Source organism: Oncorhynchus masou, chromosome 9 (assembly GCF_036934945.1).
Source record: "Oncorhynchus masou masou isolate Uvic2021 chromosome 9, UVic_Omas_1.1, whole genome shotgun sequence".
Taxonomy (NCBI): Eukaryota; Metazoa; Chordata; class Actinopteri; order Salmoniformes; family Salmonidae; genus Oncorhynchus; species Oncorhynchus masou.
In genome coordinates, this window is record NC_088220.1 from 85,999,029 (window position 1) to 86,021,346 (window position 22,318).

Consider the following 22,318-nt stretch of genomic DNA (forward strand, 5'->3'; position numbering starts at 1 on the left):
GTTAATCCCAGCACCGTGTCCGATTTGAAAAATCCTTTACAGCGGAAGCAAACCAAACGATTATGTTAGGTCAGAGCCAAGTCACAGAAAAACACAGCCATTTTTCCAGCCAAAGAGAGGAGTCACAAAAAGCAGAAATAGAGAGAATTAATCACTAACCTTTGATCTTCATCCGATGACACTCATGGGACTTCATGTTACACAATACATGTATGTTTTGTTCATTAAAGTTCATATTTATATATAAAAAATCTGTTTACATTGGCGCGTTACGTTCAGTAGTTCCAAAACATCCTGTGATTTTTGCAGAGAGCCACATCAATTTACAGAAATACTCATAATAAACATTGATAAAAGATACAACTATTATGCACGGAAATATGATACACTTCTCCTTCATGCAACCGCTGTGTCAGATTTAAAAAAAAAACTTTACGGAAAAAGCACACCATGCTATAATCCGAGTACAGCGCTCAGAGACCAAAACAACCCAAACAGATATCCGCCATGTTGTGTCGTCAACAGAAGTCAGAAATGGCATTATAAATATTCACTTACCTTTGATCTTCATCAGAATGCACTCCCAGGATTCCCAGTTCCACAATAAATGTTTTATTTTGTTCAATAATGTCCATCATTTATGTCCAAATACCTCCTTTTTGTTCGCATTTAGTACAGTAATCCAAATTCATGACTAGCGATCACTTGGAGCAGTCAAAGTCAAAGTTCTGTAGAAACATGTCAAACGATGTATAGAATCAATCTTTAGGATGTTTTTAACATTAATGTTCCAACCAGAGAATTCCTTTGTCTTCAGAATTGCAATGGAACTCAAGCTAACTCTCATGTGAACGCGCGTGACCAGCTTGTGGCTCTCTGGCAGACCTCTGACTCATTCCCCTCTCATTCGCCCCCACTTCACAGTAGAAGCATCGAACAAGGTTCTAAAGACTGTTGACATCTAGTGGAAGCCTTAGGAAGTGCAATATGACCAATATCCCACTATCTTCGATAGGCAATGAGTTGAAAACCTACAAACCTGAGATTTCCCACTTCCTGGTTGGATTTTATTCTCAGGTGTTTGCCTGCCATATGAGTTCTGTTATACTCACAGACATTATTCAAACAGTTTTAGAAACTTCTTCAGAGTGTTTTCCATCCAAATATACCAATAATATTAATATCTTAGCTTCTGGGCCTGAGTAGCAGGCAGGTTACTTTGGGCACCTCTGCATCTTATTCATCCAAGCTACTCAATACTGCCACCAGCCTTAAGATTCTTATTTGATCATGTGTATATATTTTTTTGCTGTTTTGTTCTTTGTTATAGAGACAATAAGATTGGAGAAGGGGTTTATCCACGCCTCTGTTTTGGATAGATAACTCTTTGTGTTGTTTGTTTCGAGTGTTCCAATTTTCCCAGAAGTGGTTCGATTCTATGGATTCTTTAATTACATTATTGTTTTAGTGATTCACCATAGTGAAGGCGTAGATTCAGGTTTTCTGGGTCTCCTCTATGTTTTTGGTTGGACAGGTTTTTCAATTTCTTTCTTAGGTTTTTGCGTTCTTCATCAAACCGTTTGTCATAGTTGTTAATTTTCTTAGGTTGTCTGCTTGAAAAAATAGGGAAGCTGAAATATACTGTTTAGGTTTTCTACAGCCAAGTTTACACCTTCACTATTACAGTGAAATGGTTTGTCCTGGAAGTTGTCTAATAGGGAATGAATTTGTTGTTGCCTAATTGTATTTTGGTAGATTTTAACACTATTTTCCTTTCATCTATAGTATTTCTTAATATTATTCAGTTCCTTTGGCTTTGATGCCTCATGATTGAGTAATGCTCTGTTCAGCTAGACTGATTTTGCTGTGGTCTGATAGGGGTGTCAGTGGGCTGACTGAACCCTTTGAGAGACTCTGGGTTGAGGTCAGTGATGGATGAGTTGTAGGTGTACCTACCATAGGAGTCTTCTCGAAGCCTACCATTGACTATGTACATACCCAGCATGCGACAGAGCTGCAGGAGTTGTGACCCATTTTTGCTGGTTGTTTTGTCATAGTTGTCTAGGGGGGCATATTTGGGAGGGAATGCTGTCAACTCCAGGCAGGTGTTTTTCCCCCTGTGTGCTGAAAGTCAGGTTCATGTCCAGTTCTGGCTTTTAGGCCTCCACAGTCTAGTACATGTCCCTGAGCCTGGAAATGGTTGATCTCCCGCTCCAGGATGGAGAAGCTGTCTTCATTAAAGTATGGGGATTCTAGTGGGGGGATATAGGTAGCGCAAATTAGGACATTTTTCTCTGTTGAGATAATTTCCTTATTCATTTCTAGACAGATGAAAAATATTCCTGTTTAGAATAATTTAATAGTGTGTTAGGTCTGTTCTATACCAAATTAGCATACCCCCTGAGTTTCTATACCACGCCCCCTGAGTTTCTATACCACGCCCCCTGAGTTTCTATACCACGCCCCTGAGTTTCTATACCACGCCCCCTGAGTTTCTATACCACGCCCCCTGAGTTTCTATACCACGCCCCTGAGTTTCTATACCACGCCCCCTGAGTTTCTATACCACGCCCCTGAGTTTCTATACCACGCCCCCTGAGTTTCTATACCACGCCCCCTGAGTTTCTATACCACGCCCCCTGAGTTTCTATACCACGCCCCCTGAGTTTCTATACCACGCCCCCTGAGTTTCTTCCCTGCTTCACACCTGGTAGTGTGGTGGACGGGACTACCAGCTCTCTGTAACCTAGAGGGCAACCAGTGGGTCTGTCTCCTCTATACCAGGTTTTCTTGTAGGATGACAATGTCTGTATTTCCAATTACTTTGACGAAGTCCAGGATCCTGCTCTTTGGGCCAAAGGCAGATGACCTCTGACCTTGTATATTCCAGGATGAAGATAGTAAAAGCTTTGTGTTCCATCGTGTCTAATGTTGTTTTCGTCCTCTTCTCTCCTCTCTCTCTTTGCCGACATGTCTTGATGCGATGACAACACGTTCTGTGTTTTTGTTTTATGTTGCTGTTATCACAACCCTCCTTCTTAATCACAGACCAGATCAGATATATATTTTTTCCCCTCTTTCATTCTGGATCCAGATGATGTGATGTTTAGTAATGACCTGAGAGAGACATGTTTGATTAGAATGATGAATCAGTCAAATAAAGAGCTCTAGCCTTCAACTAAAGCAGGAATAAATATCTTGTGACTGTATTATGGGGCTCGGTTGTCTCTGAAAGGGGTGTGTAAGTGAGTATGTTAGGGAAGGGGGTGTGTGAGATTTTTAGTGTAAATTTGCAGCCTGGTCTCATTGACTAGATGTAACATAAGTAAACGTACATCCGGGACACTCAAATTAGTATGAAATTTTACATTTGGTATGGTTACATAAAACAGAAGGTTACTTGAGGCAAAAACGAAAGTAGGGTGGTTGGTCGAATGTATAACTCGAACGTCTAGCAACCCAAAAGTTGGACCACCTAAGCATTTTAGCTAATTATTAACTTGGCAACTACTGAGAGCTGCTATATGCAAATTTTGGGGGGTGACCTGACCAAATTCACATTTGAGGTTTATAGATCTGTCATCCTCATTGAAAGCAAGTCTAAGAAGCGGTAGATATGCACTATGTGCTCTGTTTCAATGATTTCCGTTCTTAAATTTAGTTTGTGTCTTTTTACTTTTGATTTTGTACACCATCTTTAAACAGTTGTAAATATAATATTTGTGGTTCTGGAAAATATATTTCACAGTGGTTTAGACGGTACCATGATTCTCTACACTGTACTTGCTTGTTTTGTCACAAACTGAAATTAGGCAAACTAGTAGAATTTAACCTTACTCTTAACCTTAATCCTAACCTCTAGCCTAGGTAACATTACCGTGTTAGCCACCTAGCTAAAGTTAGCAACAATAAATTGGAATTTGTAACATATCACACGTTTTGCAAATTCCTAACATATCATACGAAATGGATGATGGACATCCACAAATGAATACATACCATACAACACTAAAGTTTACCATGATACATCTACCCCTGAGTCCAAGTTGAAATTTGATGCTTCCCACAAGTGAGCTTCTGAGGCAATTAAACAGGAGGGTGGATTTATAAGGAGGGAACAGACATTCCTGCTGGCACAGCAGTCACTTCTCAGTCTGGGGGGAGGAATCGGAGAACAAGGGAGGGATCAGGGATCAGGGAGGGATCAGGGATCAGGGAGGGATCAGGGATCAGGGAGGGATCAGGGATCAGGGAGGGATCAGGGAAGGGAGGGATCAGGGAGGGATCAGGGAAGGGAGGGATCAGGGAAGGGAGGGATCAGCGAAGGGAGGGATCAGGGAAGGGAGGGATCAGGGAAGGGAGGGATCAAGGATCAGGGAGGGATCAGGGAGGGATCAGGGATCAGGGATCAGGGAGGGATCAGGGATCAGGGAGGGATCAGGGAGGGATCAGGGATCAGGGAGGGATCAGGGGAGGAGGGAGGAATCTGGGATCAGGAAGGAGGTAAAGGACAGCATGATCAGGGAAGGAAGGAGGGAGGGAGGGATTAGGGAAGGAGGTAAGTGAGGGAGGGATCAGGAAGGAGGGAAGGGAGGGATCCGGGATCAGGCAGGAGGGGAGGGGGGGGGATCAGGGAACGAGGGAAGTAGGGAGGGATGTGAGAGTGAGTGAAGAGAGTTTTACAAACAGCCACACCCCCTTCCTCTCTCCATGCTATATTCTACCCCCTCAGTTCCTCAAATCAGCCTGGCAGGCAGCAGCAGCCAGTCACACGATACCGACTCAGTCTTCCCTCTGTACAGTTGAAAGAGGAGTGTCAGGGTTCTGGAGCCAACAGAATGGAGCGTGAAATGTCTCCAGTGATGCAGTGATTTCCTCTGAATCTGAGCAGTCGGGCTGAAAGGAAGCACACTGGCTCTGCCTAGTTGCAGCAAGGTAAGGTAGCTTAACTCATTTCCATTTGTGTGTGTGTGTGTGTGTGTGTGTCCAATGTTTTAGTGTAGCATGCAGTGTCTGTGTGTGTCCTGAGATAGCTGCAGAGGCAAATGGCTCCTTGGTTTTAAATCCTTTCCCCTCCTAAAGGAAGTGTGAAGAAACCAAACCTTGTCTCTCACAACTAAGAAAGCAAACCAATGTCCACTTTTTGCTGCAGTTGATGTCAGAAGTTTACATACATATGGATAATTAAAAACATTCTCAGATGGTTAAGACATACAGTTGATGTCAGAAGTTTACATACACTTAGGTTGGAGTCATTGGAACTTGTTTTTCAACCACTCCACACATTTCTTGTTAACAAACTATAGTTTTGTCAAGTCGGTGAGGACATCTACTTTGTGCATTGACACAAGTCATTTTTCCAACAATTGTTTACAGACAGATTATTTCACTTATAATTCACTATCACAATTGCAGTGGGTCAGAAGTTTACATACACTAAGTTGACTGTGCCTTTAAACAGCTTGGAAAATTCATGAAAATTATGTCATGGCTTTAGAAGTTTCTGATAGGCCAATTGACATAATTTGAGTCACCTGTGGATGTATTTCAAGGCCTACCTTCAAACTCAGTGCCTCTTTGCTTGACGTTTGGGAAAATCTAAAGAAATCAGCCAAGACCTCAGAAAAAAATGTGTAGACCTCCACAAGTCTGGTTCATCCTTGGGAGCAATTTGTACAGATGAACGTTTAAACACCATGAGACCACGCAGCCGTCATACCGCTCAGGAAGAAGACGCGTTCTGTCTTCTAAAGATGAACGTACTTTGGTGCGAAAAGAGCAAATCAATCCCAGAACAACTGCAAAGGACCTTGTGAAGATGCTAGAGGCAACGGGTACAAAAGTATCTATATCCACAGTAAAACGAGTCCTATATCGACATAACCTGAAAGGCCGCTCAGCAAGGAAGAAGCCACTGCTCCTAAACCAGCATAAATAAGCCAGACTACGGTTTGCAACTGCACATGGGGACAAAGATCGTACTTTTTGGAGAAATGTCCTCTGGTTTGATGAAACAAAAATAGAACTGTTTGGCCATAATGACCATCGTTATGTTTGGAGCAAAAAGGGGGATGCTTGCTAGCCGAAGAACACCATCCCAACCGTGAAGCACGGGGGTGGCAGCATCATGTTGTGGGGGTGCTTTGCTGCAGGAGGGACTGGTGCACTTCACAAAATAGATGGCGTCATGAGGAAGTAAAATTATGTGGATATATTGACGCAACATCTCAAGACATCAATCAGGAAGTTAAAGCTTGGTCGCAAATGGGTCTTCCAAATGGACAATGACCCCAAGCATACTTCCAAAGTTGTGGCAAAATGGCTTAAGGACAACAAAGTCAAGGTATTGGAACATTTGACCCAAGTTAAGCAATTTAAAAGGCAATGCTACCAAATACTAATTGAGTGTATGCAAACTTCTAACCCACTGGGAATGTGATGAAGGAAATAAAAGCTGAAATAAATAATTCTCTACTATTTTTCTGATATTTCACATTCTTAAAATGAAGTGGTGAGCCTAACTGACCTAAAACTTCTGACTTCAACTGTATGTTGCTATTTGTATTTTTTCACAATACTGCACAATTCAGTTGGTTGTGATAGTAGCCAAATGTAAACGTTAGCATGAGGGACTGACTAGTCTGATCGTTGCTACCTGTAAACGCTAGCATGAGGGACTGACTAGTCTGATCGTTGCTACCTGTAAACGTTAGCATGAGGGACTGACTAGTCTGATGGCCCACCTGTAAACGTTAGCATGAGGGACTGACTAGTCTGATCGTTGCTACCTGTAAACGCTAGCATGAGGGACTGACTAGTCTGATCGTTGCTACCTGTAAACGCTAGCATGAGGGACTGACTAGTCTGATCGTTGCTACCTGTAAACGTTAGCATGAGGGACTGACTAGTCTGATCGTTGCTACCTGTAAACGCTAGCATGAGGGACCCTAGTCTGATCGTTGCTACCTGTAAACGTTAGCATGAGGGACTGACTAGTCTGATCCCCATAAACGTTAGCATGAGGAACTGACTAGTCTGATCGTTGCTACCTGTAAACGTTAGCATGAGGGACTGACTAGTCTGATCGTTGCTACCTGTAAACGTTAGCATGAGGGACTGACTAGTCTGATCGTTGCTACCTGTAAACGTTAGCATGAGGGACTGACTAGTCTGTTGACGGTTCTAATTGCTAAGTTGTAATTACTTCGCCTCCATGGCCTATTTATTGCCTTTACCTCCCTTATCTTACCTCATTTGCTCACATTGTATATAGACTTTTTCTACTGTATTATTGACTGTATGTTTGTTTTACTCTGTGTAACTCTGTTGCTATATGGGTCGAACTGCTCTGCTTTATCTTGGCCAGGTCCCAGTTGTAAATGAGTACTTGTTCTCAACTAGCCTACCTGGTTAAATAAAGGTGAAATAAATTTAAAAAATGGACGCAACGTGAAAGATTAGTGGAATCTGTGTGGGTAGCTGGACAGGTAGGATGACTGACAGTGAAGGTGAACAGGTGGTCACGGGTCAGGTGACAGAGGAATGGATGAGACTGAGGCAGGAAGTCCTTTAACCATAAAGTGGTATATTTACTGGGTAGTGTGGATTCATGGACGCACAGAACTTCTGGATTAGATGGAGTAAAGGAAGAGATGGCAATTTCCTCCCTTTATGGAGTTGAGATCTGTCGGACATTTCCACCCTACCTAATTAAAACGCCCCTAACCCAGTTGAGCAAGTGGCCATGAATTACAGGATTCTTCCACCAACTCCATGGGCCTTTTTTGCTACACAACGATTCAGAGGCCAAGCCTTCTCAGGTCTCTCCTCCACCCGTTACGGGGTCTGAGACGCCGAATCCTCCCACCATTAGCTCTGACAAATTCAAAACTCTAGTCATTGGCAACTCCATTACCTGCAGTATTAGACTTGTTAAAGAATCCTCCAGCGATCATACACTGTTTACCAGGGGGCAGGGCTTCTGACGGTAAGGCTCATCTGAAGATGGTGCTGGCAAAGGCTAAAACTGCCGAGTGTAGAGAGTATAGGGATATTGTTGTCCACGTCGGCACCAACAATGTTAGGATGAAACAGTCAGAGGTCACCAAGCGCAACACAGCTTCAGCGTGTAAATCATCTTGTGATATTAACATGGAAATGTCCACAGACCCACTCCAAAAGGCTTTCGGAGCCCCCATCGACTCAGTGGCTTTTGTCTCCGGACAAAACAGTCATATCCTAAATCTAGTTTTGTCCTGTGGAATAAATATTGTGGATCTAAATTATATATTTTTTTCTCCCTCCATAATCCGTTTAACCACCTAATTGAGGATCTTAATTTAACCTTGCGTAATACCCGAGATGCAGTCGCACCCCTAAGAACAAAACATTTGTCACAAGAAATTTGCTCCCTGATAACAGAAAATAACCATGCCACATGCGCAGAATAGATACCTTACAGTGAAATGCTTTTTTATTTTATTTTACCTTTATTTAACCAGGCAAGTCAGTTAAGAACATATTCTTATTTTCAATGACGGCCTGGGAACAATGGGTTAACTGCCTGTTCAGGGGCAGAACGACAGATTTGTACCTTGTCAGCTCGGGGGTTTGACAACTCCATTACCTGCAGTATTAGACTTCCGGTTACTAGTCCAACGCTCTAACCACTAGGCTACCCTGCTTACTTTCAAGCCCTCATAGAGATACGAAAATATTTACTAAATAATCTAAAGTAATTTTTCAAAATTAAAAGTAACACAATAAAATAACAATACAGAGGCCGTAAATGTCAACCTATTCAATACGTAGCGCTACCCTGGTCCAGAGTAGGGCACTAAAGTGAACAGGGTGCCATTTTGGATGCATTACAAAATAATCCCTAGTGAGTGTCTAACTTGCCTAGTTAAATAAGTGTCCTGGGAAGATGGGGCTGAAGGGGGACTGTAAGTTTGTTGAATCTCAATCTACTTCAACCCAGGCTGCTTGCTTCTGTGTCTTTTTGTGCTAAAGGAACCCCTGAGCAGGGTGAGAATGGGTCATCTGCTGCCTGTCATAGTTATGGAAATGTAGCCTAGCAACCGTCGTCCTAGAACTTAGCAGGACACGAGGTCAAGGGTAGTAAGGCTCTGGTTTCAACTCTCAGCGCTGACCAGGGCTATGACTAGCTGAGAAGAGAGGATTTGGGTGAGTGCTTTTTTTTTTAGCTACTCTGATATTCAGTGTTAAGAGATAAAAAGTGTAATAATAAGTGTTTTATCTGGTAGGCTCTCTAAAGGGAGTGTGGGTGATGGGCGATTATGGCCTAAAAATCATATCTCTATTTTTTAAAATATATATATATATATATATATACACACACCACACACACACGCGTTTTGTGTGTGTGTGTGTGTGTGTGTGTGTGTGTGTATCTCTAAATAAGCTTTGTCGCACAATTAAAGGTCAATAACACTAAACCTGCTTGTTTGCAATAATCACTGATCTGGCTTTCAAGTCTATGAAAATACTATTTTTGTTACAAATTTAGTCAGAACCGTGTACAAGGCACATCCACGAATAACGACCAACTTCTTCTTGTAGGAAGGAATTATAGAAAATGAACATAGGGTCTCATAAACAATCTCTAAAGCACAAGCCCATGTGTTAGTGGAGAAGCCAACTCCTCTTTATATCTAGTCTAGCCAACTCATCTTTATATTTAAAGTCGAGCCAACTTTTTTTTTTCCCCATCGTTCTTTATCGTTGATCGTTGATAATACAGTTTCTTTTTTTTTTAGTCACATAATTGCTGAAATTAGCAGTAAAGTCAGATGTCCAGCCAGACTTATTAGCCACTTCATTGGGGCGGCAGGGTAGCCTAGTGGTTAGAGTGTAGAGGCGGCAGGGTAGCCTAGTGGTTAGAGTGTAGAGGCGGCAGGGTAGCCTAGTGGTTAGAGTGTAGAGGCGGCAGGGTAGCCTAGTGGTTAGAGTGTAGAGGAGGCAGGGTAGCCTAGTGGTTAGAGTGTAGAGGCGGCAGGGTAGCCTAGTGGTTAGAGTGTAGAGGCGGCAGGGTAGCCTAGTGGTTAGAGTGTAGAGGCGGCAGGGTAGCCTAGTGGTTAGAGTGTAGAGGCGGCAGGGTAGCCTAGTGGTTAGAGTGTAGAGGCGGCAGGGTAGCCTAGTGGTTAGAGTGTAGAGGCGGCAGGGTAGCCTAGTGGTTAGAGTGTAGAGGCGGCAGGGTAGCCTAGTGGTTAGAGTGTAGAGGCGGCAGGGTAGCCTAGTGGTTAGAGTGTAGAGGCGGCAGGGTAGCCTAGTGGTTAGAGTGTAGAGGCGGCAGGGTAGCCTAGTGGTTAGAGTGTAGAGGAGGCAGGGTAGCCTAGTGGTTAGAGTGTAGAGGCGGCAGGGTAGCCTAGTGGTTAGAGTGTAGAGGCGGCAGGGTAGCCTAGTGGTTAGAGTGTAGAGGCGGCAGGGTAGCCTAGTGGTTAGAGTGTAGAGGCGGCAGGGTAGCCTAGTGGTTAGAGTGTAGAGGCGGCAGGGTAGCCTAGTGGTTAGAGTGTAGAGGCGGCAGGGTAGCCTAGTGGTTAGAGCGTTGGACTAGTAACCGGAAGGGTACAAATCTGTCGTTCTGCCCCTGAACAGGCAGTTAACCCACTGTTCCTAGGCCGTCATCGGCCTCATTTCACAGTTTGGGATCCCTTTTTATACTGTGGCCATCCTTTAAAACAAGAACAACAAAGAAGATTTTTCATCAGCTTCCTCCAACAGGGGGGGGAGGGGGGTGGGGGCAGAGGAAATACCCCACCATTATAAAACATCTAGATATGCAAAGTGGTTGTTGAGATTAGGGCTTTACAACAGTGTGACTTTCTTATCAGACAGACAACAGAACAGAGGGACATTGTTTGTCCTAGACTAGAGGGACCAGTAGGACTGTGTGTGTGGTTGTTTTGAGACCAGGACATCCCAGACCTTTCTGTTCCTCCACAGCTTTGTGTGGTTGTGTGTGTGTGTGTGTGTGTGTGTGTGTGCCAAGACCCAGATGGGTCACGCCTTAATGCACAGGGGGCTGGAGGGAAGGAAGATTAGGCGAGTAGTGGTTGTTGGGGGGGGGGGGGGGGGTTTATGGCTTCCCATCCCAAACAGTTCGGAACAGTTTGATCTCCTCAGCCAAAATGTCAGATTTCTTGAGTTATCTTCTATTAATTCTGACTATCTTGAGGAAGTGTATACTTTCTTCGGTGCCTCGATGGCTTTTTTTTCCATTTTTCAAGTGAATGTCTCTTTAAGAGCACTCTCATTTTGGTTCCCCTAGACGAGATCGGAGCATGCTGACGCCTTTGGGGTTAACCCCGGGAGGGGGGGGGTTTAGGGTTAACTCCTGGGGGGGGGGTTTAGGGTTAACTCCTGGGGGGTTTAGGGTTAACTCCTGGGAGGGGGGGGGGTTGGGGTTAATGCCCGGGGGGGGGGTTGGGGTTAATCAGGGGGTTTGGGGTTAATCTCCTGGGGGTTTGGGGTTAGCCCCTGGGAGGGTTTGGGTCAGCTCCTGGGGGTTGGGATTACCTCCAGGGGGGGTTTGGGGTTAACTCCTGGGGGTTGCGGTTAGCTCCTGGGCGTGGTTGGTGTTAGCTCCAGGGGTTAGCTCCTGGAGTGCTGTGGTGGTTGTGGATTCAGAGGAGAATTTAGACTGTCATGTTCCTCTCCCATGGGGTTTGAGTTAGCTCCAGCAGACTTTGTGGTGATGGAGAGGTGGGTGCATGGGGTGGGGATCTCCCCAGGGGTAGGGTTAGTTCCTGGGGGTGCTGTGCTGAAGAGATGGGTGTTTTGTGGGACCCAAGGCTTCACGGCGGGCCTGGTCTGAAGATGTAGAGATCTGATTTGGATCAGTAGACTCAGCAGCATATTCTGTATAGATCAGATCTGACCCATACAGGGTAAGATCTGATCTGTATGGGTCAGATCTGATCTGTATAGATGCACGGCTGGTACGGTCATAGAATTCTGTGCTTTCTTTTAAAAATATATAATTTTCTGGGGATTTCTTTTTGTATTTGATATGAACTCTGCATAGTTGCTGAAGAGCTTGTAATTAAGCATTGTGCTGTATAGTTTACACCGGTTACAAACCGCATGTGACAAACAAACCGTGCATGTGACAAACAAACCGCGCATGTGACAAACAAACCGCGCATGTGACAAACAAACCGCGCATGTGACAAACAAACCGCGCATGTGACAAACAAACCGCGCATGTGACAAACCAACCGCGCATGTGACAAACCAACCGCGCATGTGACAAACCAACCGCGCATGTGACAAACAAACCGCGCATGTGACAAACAAACCGCGCATGTGACAAACAAACCGTGCATGTGATTTGAAAGCCAGATTTTCTTCTCTGAAGAAGACCGTCTCTTTCTCTGATGTCCTTTCTCATATGTGGGTCACATGTGGAAACTCGGCGTCTCGACTCACGTCAAGGACTCCGTCCCAAATGGGACCCTGTTCGTGGACATTTGTCACTCCGCTTTAAGTTCATTGTCAGTTCAGTTTACTCTCTGGCCTGCGCTGGTCGTCACAGCTTCAATAGAGGACGTCTGCCTGGGTTCAGCTACCTTGAAGATCGAGTGTCCGTCCTTTTAACTGTTTTTACCGTCGCCCTGTTCAAATGTATCCAACCTCCTTTATTCCCTGCTTCAGATTGATATGAGGGTTGACAGGAAGTGGAAGGGGTCTGTCCCAAATAGCTCTGGTCGTAAGTGATGCACTAAAGGGTGTTTTGAGTCTTTTTAGTTGATGATGTGTCCAAGTGTTACATAAAGAAACAACCAAGCCACATCGAGATAGCGGAGCTTCGGCTTGATATTGTCGCTCGCTGACCTGGAACACATTTATCTCTTCGCTGAAAGGAGATTCTAATCACGGCGGATTAACAGAGAAGACATTCTCAATACATCATCACGGGTCTTTTAGCTGCTGCTAACTGTCCTTGGCTCCGTGTCATATATTTTGTCCAGCCAATCCGTGGTCAGCATTGTGTTCAGTCTGTAGCCAGCAAAGGAATGAAGGCCGTAGTTAAGGGACGTTTTAAAAGCCTGAGCCAGACAGACAGGCAGGGAGGTCGCTAGCTGCCACCCGTATGATTAGGAAGTGAAAGACAGCCCGCCAGCATCTTGGCCTCAGCCCGCCAGCATCTTGGCCTCAGCCCGCCAGCATCTTGGCCTCAGCCCGCCAGCATCTTGGCCTCAGCCCTCCAGCATCTTGGCCTCAGCCCGCCAGCATCTTGGCCTCAGCCCGCCAGCATCTTGGCCTCAGCCCGCCAGCATCTTGGCCTCAGCCTGCCAGTGTCTTGGCCCACCAACTGGGGAGCCAGGCCCAGCCTTTTTCCCCACAAAAGGGCTTTATTACAGACAAATAATCCTCAGCACCCCCCCTCCCCATCTTCAGATGATCCCACAGGTGAAGAAGCCGGATGTGGAGGTCCTGGGCTGGTGTGGTTACATGTGGTCTATAGTTGTGAGGCCGGTTGGACGTACTGACAAATTCTCTAAAATGACATTGGAGGCGGCTTATGGTAGAGAAATTAACATTAAATGGTTTGGGAACAGCCCTGTGGACGATCCTGCAGACCACATGCCGATTTACATGTTCCCTCAACTTGAGACATCTGTGGCGTTGTGTGACAAAACTGCACATTTTAGTCCCCAGCACGAGGTACAGTTGTGTAATGAGGTGTCTCGGCCCACCGGTGATCGGCCTCGGCCCACCGCAGTCTCGGCCTCGGCCCACCGCAGTCTCGGCCCACCGCAGTCTCGGCCCACCGCAGTCTCGGCCTCGGCCCACCGCAGTCTCGGCCTCGGCCCACCGCTGTCTCGGCCTCGGCCCACCGCTGTCTCGGCCTACCGGTGTCTCGGTTTGTTGTGTGAAAATCCACTGTAACAGAGAGCTACAGGGATAGGCGACTCCAGTCTTCGAGTGCCTGATTGGTGTTCTTCTCTTCATCTTCTTTTTTTTCCTCCATCCCGACCATACAATTTGATGCTGATTCATCAAATTGCATTCTAAAATGAAGATCATGATTAGGTGATTATTGGAGTCCGGTAGGTGGGCTGGGGCAAACCTGTGAAACCAATCAGGCCCTCGAGGACTAGAATTGCCCACCCCTACACCCCACCCTGTGCTACCTGATGCTAATAGATAATGTTAATGCTAATAGATGTGAGGTGTCCTATTCAATAAACGTATTCATCCCTCAATTCAGAATTTCTTACTTTTTAACTCTGCCGTGTTGGGAAAGGGCTCGTAATATATCACGGTAAAGTCTACACCTGTTCGGCGCATGTGACAAAGTTTAATTTGAGTGGCAGTGATGGGGGGCAACGCTAATAGCTCTGAGGTATCCTATGCTTGATGCTAATGCTCATAGCTGTGTGGTACAGTTGAAATCGGAAGTTTACATACACCTTAGCCAAATACATTTAAACTCATTTAATCTCTAAATACATTTTAAATACATTTAAACATTTTCACAATTCCTGACATTTAATCCTAGAAAAATTCCCTGTCTTAGGTCAGGTAAGATCACCACTTTATTTTAAGAATGTGAAATGTCAGAATCATAGTAGAGAGAACAATTTATTTCATCACATTCCCAGTGGGTCAGAAGTTTACATACACTCAATTAGTATTTGGTAGCTTTGCCTTTAAATTGCTTAACTTGGGTCAAATGTTTTGGGTAGCCTTCCACAAGCTTCCCACAATAAGTTGGGCCAAAATCCACCCATTCCTCCTGACAGAGCTGGTTTAACTGAGTCAGGTTTGTAGGCCTCCTTGCTCGCACATGCTTTTTCAGCTCTGCCCAGAAATGTTCTATAGGATTGAGGTCAGGGCTTTGTGATGGCCACTCCAATACCTTGACTTTGTTGTACTTAAGCCATTTTGCCACCACTTTGGAAGTATGCTTGGGGTCATTGTCCATTTGGAAGACCCATTTGCGACCAAGTTTTAACTTCCTGATTGATGTCTTGAGATGTTGCTTCAATATATCCACGTAATTTTACTCCCTCATGATGCCATCTATTTTGTGAAGTGCACCAGTCCCTCCTGCAGCAAAGCACCCCTACAACATGATGCTGCCACCCCCGTGCTTCACGGTTGGGATGGTGTTCTTCGGCTTGCAAGCATCCCCCTTTTCCCTCCAAACATAACGATGGCCATTATGGCCAAACAGTTCTATTTTTGTTTCATCAAACCAGAGGACATTTCTTCAAAAAGTACGATCTTTGTCCCCATATGCAGTTGCAAACCGTTGTCTGGCTTTTTTATGGCGGTTTTGGAGCAGTGGCTTCTTCCTTGCTCCAAGAATGAACCAGACTTGTGGAGGACTACAATTTTTTTTTCTGAGGTCTTGGCTGATTTCTTTAGATTTTCCCATGATGTCAAGCAAAGAGGCACTGAGTTTGAAGCTAGGCCTTGAAATACGTCCACAGGTACACCTCCAATTGACCCAACTACTTCTCTGATAGAGTTCGGTGTGTCATTCGCTTCGGTGTGCCTCTGGCAGTTTCTATGGGGGTACCACAGGGCTTCAATGCCATACAACTCTCCTTCCGTGGCTTCCAATTGCTCTTAAATACAAGTAAAACTAAATGCATGCTCTTCAACCGATCGCTGCCTGCACCTGCCCGCCCGTCTAACATCACTACTCTGGACGGTTCTGACTTAGAATATGTGGACAACTACAAATACCTAGGTGTCTGGTTAGACTGTAAACTCTCTTTCTAGACTCACATCAAACATCTCCAATCCAAAGTTAAATCTAGAATTGGCTTCCTATTTCAGCAACAAAGCATCCTTCACTCATGCTGCCAAACATACCCTTGTAAAACTGACCATCCTACCGATCCTCGACTTCGGCGATGTCATTTACAAAAAAGCCTTCAATACCCTACTCAACAAATTGGATGCAGTCTACCAGAGTGCCATCCGTTTTGCCACCAAAGCCCCATATACTACCCACCACTGCGACCTGTACGCTCTCGTTGGCTGGCCCTCGCTTCATACTCGTCGCCAAACCCACTGGCTCCTGGTTATCTACAAGAACCTGCTAGGTAAAGTCCCCCCTCATCTCAGCTCGCTGGTCACCATAGCAGCACTCACTCGTAGCACGCGCTCCAGCAGGTATATCTCACTGGTCACCCCCAAAACCAATTCTTTCTTTGGCCTCCTCTCCTTCCAGTTCTCTGCTGCCAATGACTGGAACGAATTACAAAAATCTCTGAAACTGGAAACACTTATCTCCCTCACTGACTTTAAGCACCAGCTGTCAGAGTAGCTCACATTACTGCACCTGACCTGTACATAGCCCATCTATAATTTAGCCCAAACAACTACCTCTCCCCCTACTGTATTTATTTATTTTGCTCCTTTGCACCCCATTATTTTTATTTCTACTTTGCACATTCTTCCACTGCAAATCTACCATTCCAGTGTTTTACTTGCTATATTGTATTTACTTTGCCACCATGGCCCTTTTTTGCCTTTACCTCCCTTATCTCACCTCATTTGCTCACATTGTATATAGACTTGTTTTTCTACTGTATTATTGACTGTATGTTTGTTTTACTCCATGTGTAACTCTGTGTTGTTGTATGTGTCGAACTGCTTTGCTTTATCTTGGCCAGGTCACAGTTGTAAATGAGAACTTGTTCTCAACTTGCCTACCTGGTTAAATAAAGGTAAAATACATAAATAAAAATGATGTCAATTAGCCTATTAGAAGTTTCTAAAGCCATGACATTTTTTTTTAAATTTTCCAAGCTGTTTAAAGGCACAGTCAACTTCATGTATGTACATTTCTGACCCACTGGAATTGTTATTGAGTGAAATAATCTGTCTGTAAACAATTGTTGTAAAAATAACTTGTGTCATGCGCAAAGTAGATATCCTAACCGACTCGCCAAAACTATAGTTTAACAAGAAAGTTGTGAAGTGGTTGAAAAATGTGTTTTTTAATGACTCCAGCCTAAGTGTATGTAAACTTCCGACTTCAACTGTATCATATGCTTGATGCTAATAGCTGTGAGGTATCCTATGCTAAAAGCTGGGAGGTGATTGTATCTCGTGTGTCACTGCGCCAGGCAGACCTGCTCTCATCTGGGACCAGGGCCACTGGTCCTTTTTCAACTCTCGTTGACATAACAATGGCTAACACAACTTTTAACACCGTCTCACAAAGCAACTGTTTTAATTATTATGCACACGTTGTTGATTCTGCTCTTCACAAGTCCCCACCCGGAAAACAATTTCAATAACATAAGGGGTTTATACACTTGTCCAGGGGTTCTAGAACTTTTTCACTCGGGGGAGGGGGGGCACACCCTCCTTCCAGCATTTGAGAACATCTTGCCCCCACCCCCCCCCCCCCCACCACGCGGAATGTCTACATCTATGGGCACAAGCACTGTTTCTGACACAAACTGTTCACACCCCTCTTGTTGGTGGAGAGAGAATGTTGCTGGTTTAAAGCTTATTTCCAGCAGTTCAACACATTTTGCCATCTCTAATGTTTATTCGTATGATTTTTGAACGGAAAAAAAATAATATATATAAATAAATATATATATACCTCCTATGGACTAAAAACAACTACGTAAAGTTTTTACAATATTAAAATGTTAGCTGACATGGGCTGGTTGTCCTGGACATTTCATATTATAAATTATCTCTCTGAGGTTTGTAAAGACGGACATGACAAGAGGAACTGATGATGTACTACCCATATCAGAAATTGTACCTTGTACATTCTACTATTACAACTTTTAAGAGTAAGTTTAAAACCAGACTGAGTTCCTTAAATTTAAAAAAATAATAATCATAAATTGAGGGAAGGATACCCGTTTCCCTGATGAGAACAAATGTCATTGACGTGTTTTAAAGTTGACCTAGAGTGATTTTTATATATCAAAGAAAACACAGTAGTTCACTTCCTGAAGTCTAAAACACAGTAGTTCATTTCCTTGAAGTCTAAAACACAGTAGTTCATTTCCTTGAAGTCTAAAACACAGTAGTTAATTTCCTTGAAGTCTAAAACACCAGTGTCTTTCGTTCAACCTAATTTTTAAAACTTCAAAGGTGAAAGACGAGAGACCAGGTATCTGTTTGACACTGTAATGGGGATGAAGCTGTGGTCAGATCTGGAAGTCAGCTGCTGTTCATTCATCTGAACACTGTGTATTTTAGGACTTTGCCTACTGTATGTTTAGATAACATTCTTCAGGACAGAAGTGCTGTTTCTGGAGAGTGGGAATCACTGTTGTTTTGTCCCTGGTGTAGAATCCCCCACCTAGTCCTCACTCCTTTCCCCAGCCCACCTACAACTCACTACCTCTTCCCCCACCTACAACTCACTCACTCCCTTCCTTCCCCACCTACAACTCACCTACAACTCCTTCCCCCACCTACAACTCACTCCCTTCCCCCACCTACAACTCACTCCCTTCCCCCACCTACAACTCACTCCCTTCCCCCACCTACAACTCACTCCTCTAAGGTTTGTAAAGACCTACAACTCACTCCCTTCCCCCACCTACAACTCACTCCTTCCCCCACCTACATTCCTATTACAACTACAACTCACTCCCTTCCCCCACCTACAACTCACTCCCTTAAATTCCCCCACCTAATAATCATAAATTGAGGGAAGGATACCCACACCCTGCCTGCATCTCAGTTGAGTATGGCCATATGCTTTACATTGGATTGAATTTGAACACTCATCAATCTTTGCTCTTCCTGGCCTGCATGAAAGGTCTCCATCACAAGGAGGTGACATGATGTTGGCAGCATTGTGACACATTGTCCGTGAAGAAATCTATCCTCATAAATTTATTTGACGGCATGTAATTTAAAACATTTCCAGAATCAAATCAAAAACGCACCAGCCCAGCCGTGTTCAGTTAGTCAGTCAGTATGCAGCAGCTTAGCATACTACCAATCCTGATATGAATTATGAATGAAACCAAATTGGATTCCATCAGGCAGACTGCTCCACTGGTCCTCGCCAGGTTCAGCTAGGACTCCTTATTCCCTATATAGTGCACAACTTTTAACCAGGCCCCATAGGTCTCTGGTCAAAACTAGTGCACTATATAGGGAATAGGGTGTCATTTGGGACCTAGCCCACTCCTCTAGCCCATCCCCCCTGACTTCATATTGCAGTGTCTGGCTCACCCTCAACCCAACAGGCAACTCACTCACTGTCCCGTTTTACCACTGCCCTAAACCCCGCCCCCAGCTGTTTGCTTTTCAAGGTTTCTAGGGTTACAGATCACATTTAGAAGGCACATTCCTCTCTCTACTCAACCTGCCAAGAAGATGGACAATCTTTTTTTTTAAATAGGAGAAAAAAAAATCCTGATTTTATTCCTAAAGAGAGAAGAAACAGCCTGGAGTACATGTAGTCTGTCTGTTTGTGCTGTCATGCCAACTCCTTGTCACTCATTGTCATGCCAACTCCTTGTCACTCATTGTCATGCCAACTCCAGTCACTCATTGTCATGCCAACTCCTTGTCACTCATTGTCATTGCTAACTCCATTGAGTAATGGAGGTCACAAGAAACAGCACCAACATCTCTCGGAATAGGCTATAATAATGAATACAGAATACATGTTTGGGATGGGACAAAACAAACAGCACCAACCTCTCTCGGAATAGGCTATAATAATGAATACAGAATACATGTGGGATGGGACAAAAGAAACAGCACCAACCTCTCTCGGAATAGGCTATAATAATGAATACAGAATACATGTGGGATGGGACAAAAGAAACAGCACCAACCTCTCTGGAATAGGCTATAATAATGAATACAGAATACATGTGGGATGGGACAAAAGAAACAGCACCAACCTCTCTCGGAATAGGCTATAATAATGAATACAGAATACATGTGGGATGGGACAAAAGAAACAGCACCAACATCTCTCGGAATAGGCTATAATAATGAATACAGAATACATGTGGGATGGGACAAAAGAAACAGCACCAACATCTCTCGGAATAGGCTATAATAATGAATACAGAATACATGTGGGATGGGACAAAAGAAACAGCACCAACATCTCTCGGAATAGGCTATAATAATGAATACAGAATACATGTGGGATGGGACAAAAGAAACAGCACCAACATCTCTCGGAATAGGCTATAATAATGAATACAGAATACATGTGGGATGGGACAAAAGAAACAGCACCAACATCTCTCGGAATAGGCTATAATAATGAATACAGAATACATGTGGGATGGGACAAAAGAAACAGCACCAACCTCTCTCGGAATAGGCTATAATAATGAATACAGAATACATGTGGGATGGGACAAAAGAAACAGCACCAACATCTCTCGGAATAGGCTATAATAATGAATACAGAATACATGTGGGATGGAACAAAAGAAACAGCACCAACATCTCTCGGAATAGGCTATAATAATGAATACAGAATACATGTGGGATGGGACAAAAGAAACAGCACCAACATCTCTCGGAATAGGCTATAATAATGAATACAGAATACATGTGGGATGGGACAAAAGAGAACTGTATGGATATCTCTCCCTGTTGTCACACACTCCGCCTCTGGCCCAACAGGCTGTTGATGACCGTCATTCACGTTGCATGGCGAGAGGCCCAAATGACACCCTATTCCCTATATAGTGCACTACTTTTGACCAGGGCCCTATAGAACCCTATTCCCTATATAGTACACTACTTTTGACCAGGGCCCTATAGAACCCTATTCCCTATATAGTGCACTTCTTTTGACCAGGGCCCTATAGAACCCTATTCCCTATATAGTACACTACTTTTGACCAGGGCCCTATAGAACCCTATTCCCTATGACCGTATTCTACTTTGACCAGGGCCCTATAGAACCCTATTCCCTATATAGTGCACTATCTTTTGACCAGGGCCCTATAGAACCCTATTCCCTATATAGTACACTACTTTTGACCAGGGCCCTATAGAACCCTATTCCATATATAGTACTCTACTTTTGACGAGGGCCCTATAGAACCCTATTCCCTATATAGTACACTACTTTTGACCAGGGCCCTATAGAACCCTATTCCCTATATAGTGCACTTCTTAAAGGGAATAGGGTGCCATTTGAGACCCATGAGTCATTAGAACCGCTATTTTTGACAGTTAGTCACATGACTTCAATTCCTCCGAATGACAGGAAGGTGGACCGTTGTGAAGCAACAACCGTCACATGACAGGAAGGTGGACTGTTGTGGAGCAACAACCGTCACATGACAGGAAGGTGGACTGTTGTGGAGCAACAACCGTCACATGACTTCATTTCCTCTGAATGACAGGAAGGTGGACTGTTGTGACAACAACCGTCACATGACTTAATTTCCTCTGAATGACAGGAAGGTGGACTGTTGTGGAGCAACAACCGTCACATGACAGGAAGGTGGACTGTTGTGGAGCAACAACCGTCACATGACAGGAAGGTGGACTGTTGTGGAGCAACAACCGTCACATGACAGGAAGGTGGACTGTTGTGGAGCAACAACCGTCACATGACAGGAAGGTGGACACAACAACCGTCACATGACAGGAAGGTGGACTGTTGTGGAGCAACAACCGTCACATGACAGGAAGGTGGACTGTTGTGGAGCAACAACCGTCACATGACAGGAAGGTGGACTGTTGTGGAGCAACAACCGTCACATGACAGGAAGGTGGACTGTTGTGGAGCAACAACCGTCACATGACAGGAAGGTGGACTGTTGTGGAGCAACAACCGTCACATGACAGGAAGGTGGACTGTTGTGGAGCAACAACCGTCACATGACAGGAAGGTGGACTGTTGTGGAGCAACAACCGTCACATGACTTCATTTCCTCTGAATGACAGGAAGGTGGACTGTTGTGGAGCAACAACCGTCACATGACAGGAAGGTGGACTGTTGTGGAGCAACAACCGTCACATGACAGGAAGGTGGACTGTTGTGGAGCAACAACCGTCATGACATGACTGGAACCAGGTGGACTGTTCAAAGTGAAATAAGTTTGATACTTTTATACTGATCCTGTAAAGATTGTCCATGATTTTGTATTAACTTACAGTGCCATTCGGAAAGTATTCAGACCCCTTGTCTTTTTACACATTTTGTTACGTTAAAGCCTTATTAAAGAGTGTATTCAATAGATTTTTTTTCCCCTCATCAATCTACACACAATACCCCATAATGACCAAGCAAAAACAGGTTTTTAGAAATGTTTGCTAATTTATATAAAATAAATAACAGAGCACATTTACATAAGTA

General features: G+C 44.3%; 1 protein-coding gene across 1 annotated transcript in view; it reads left to right on the forward strand.

Moving 5' to 3' along the window:
- LOC135545120 (rho guanine nucleotide exchange factor TIAM1-like) overlaps positions 1-22,318 on the forward strand; it is a 154,524-nt gene that overhangs the window by 9,783 nt on the left and 122,423 nt on the right. The window contains 1 exon segment of the mRNA XM_064972752.1: positions 4,803-4,935. The gene's annotated coding sequence lies outside the window, so the exon portion shown is untranslated.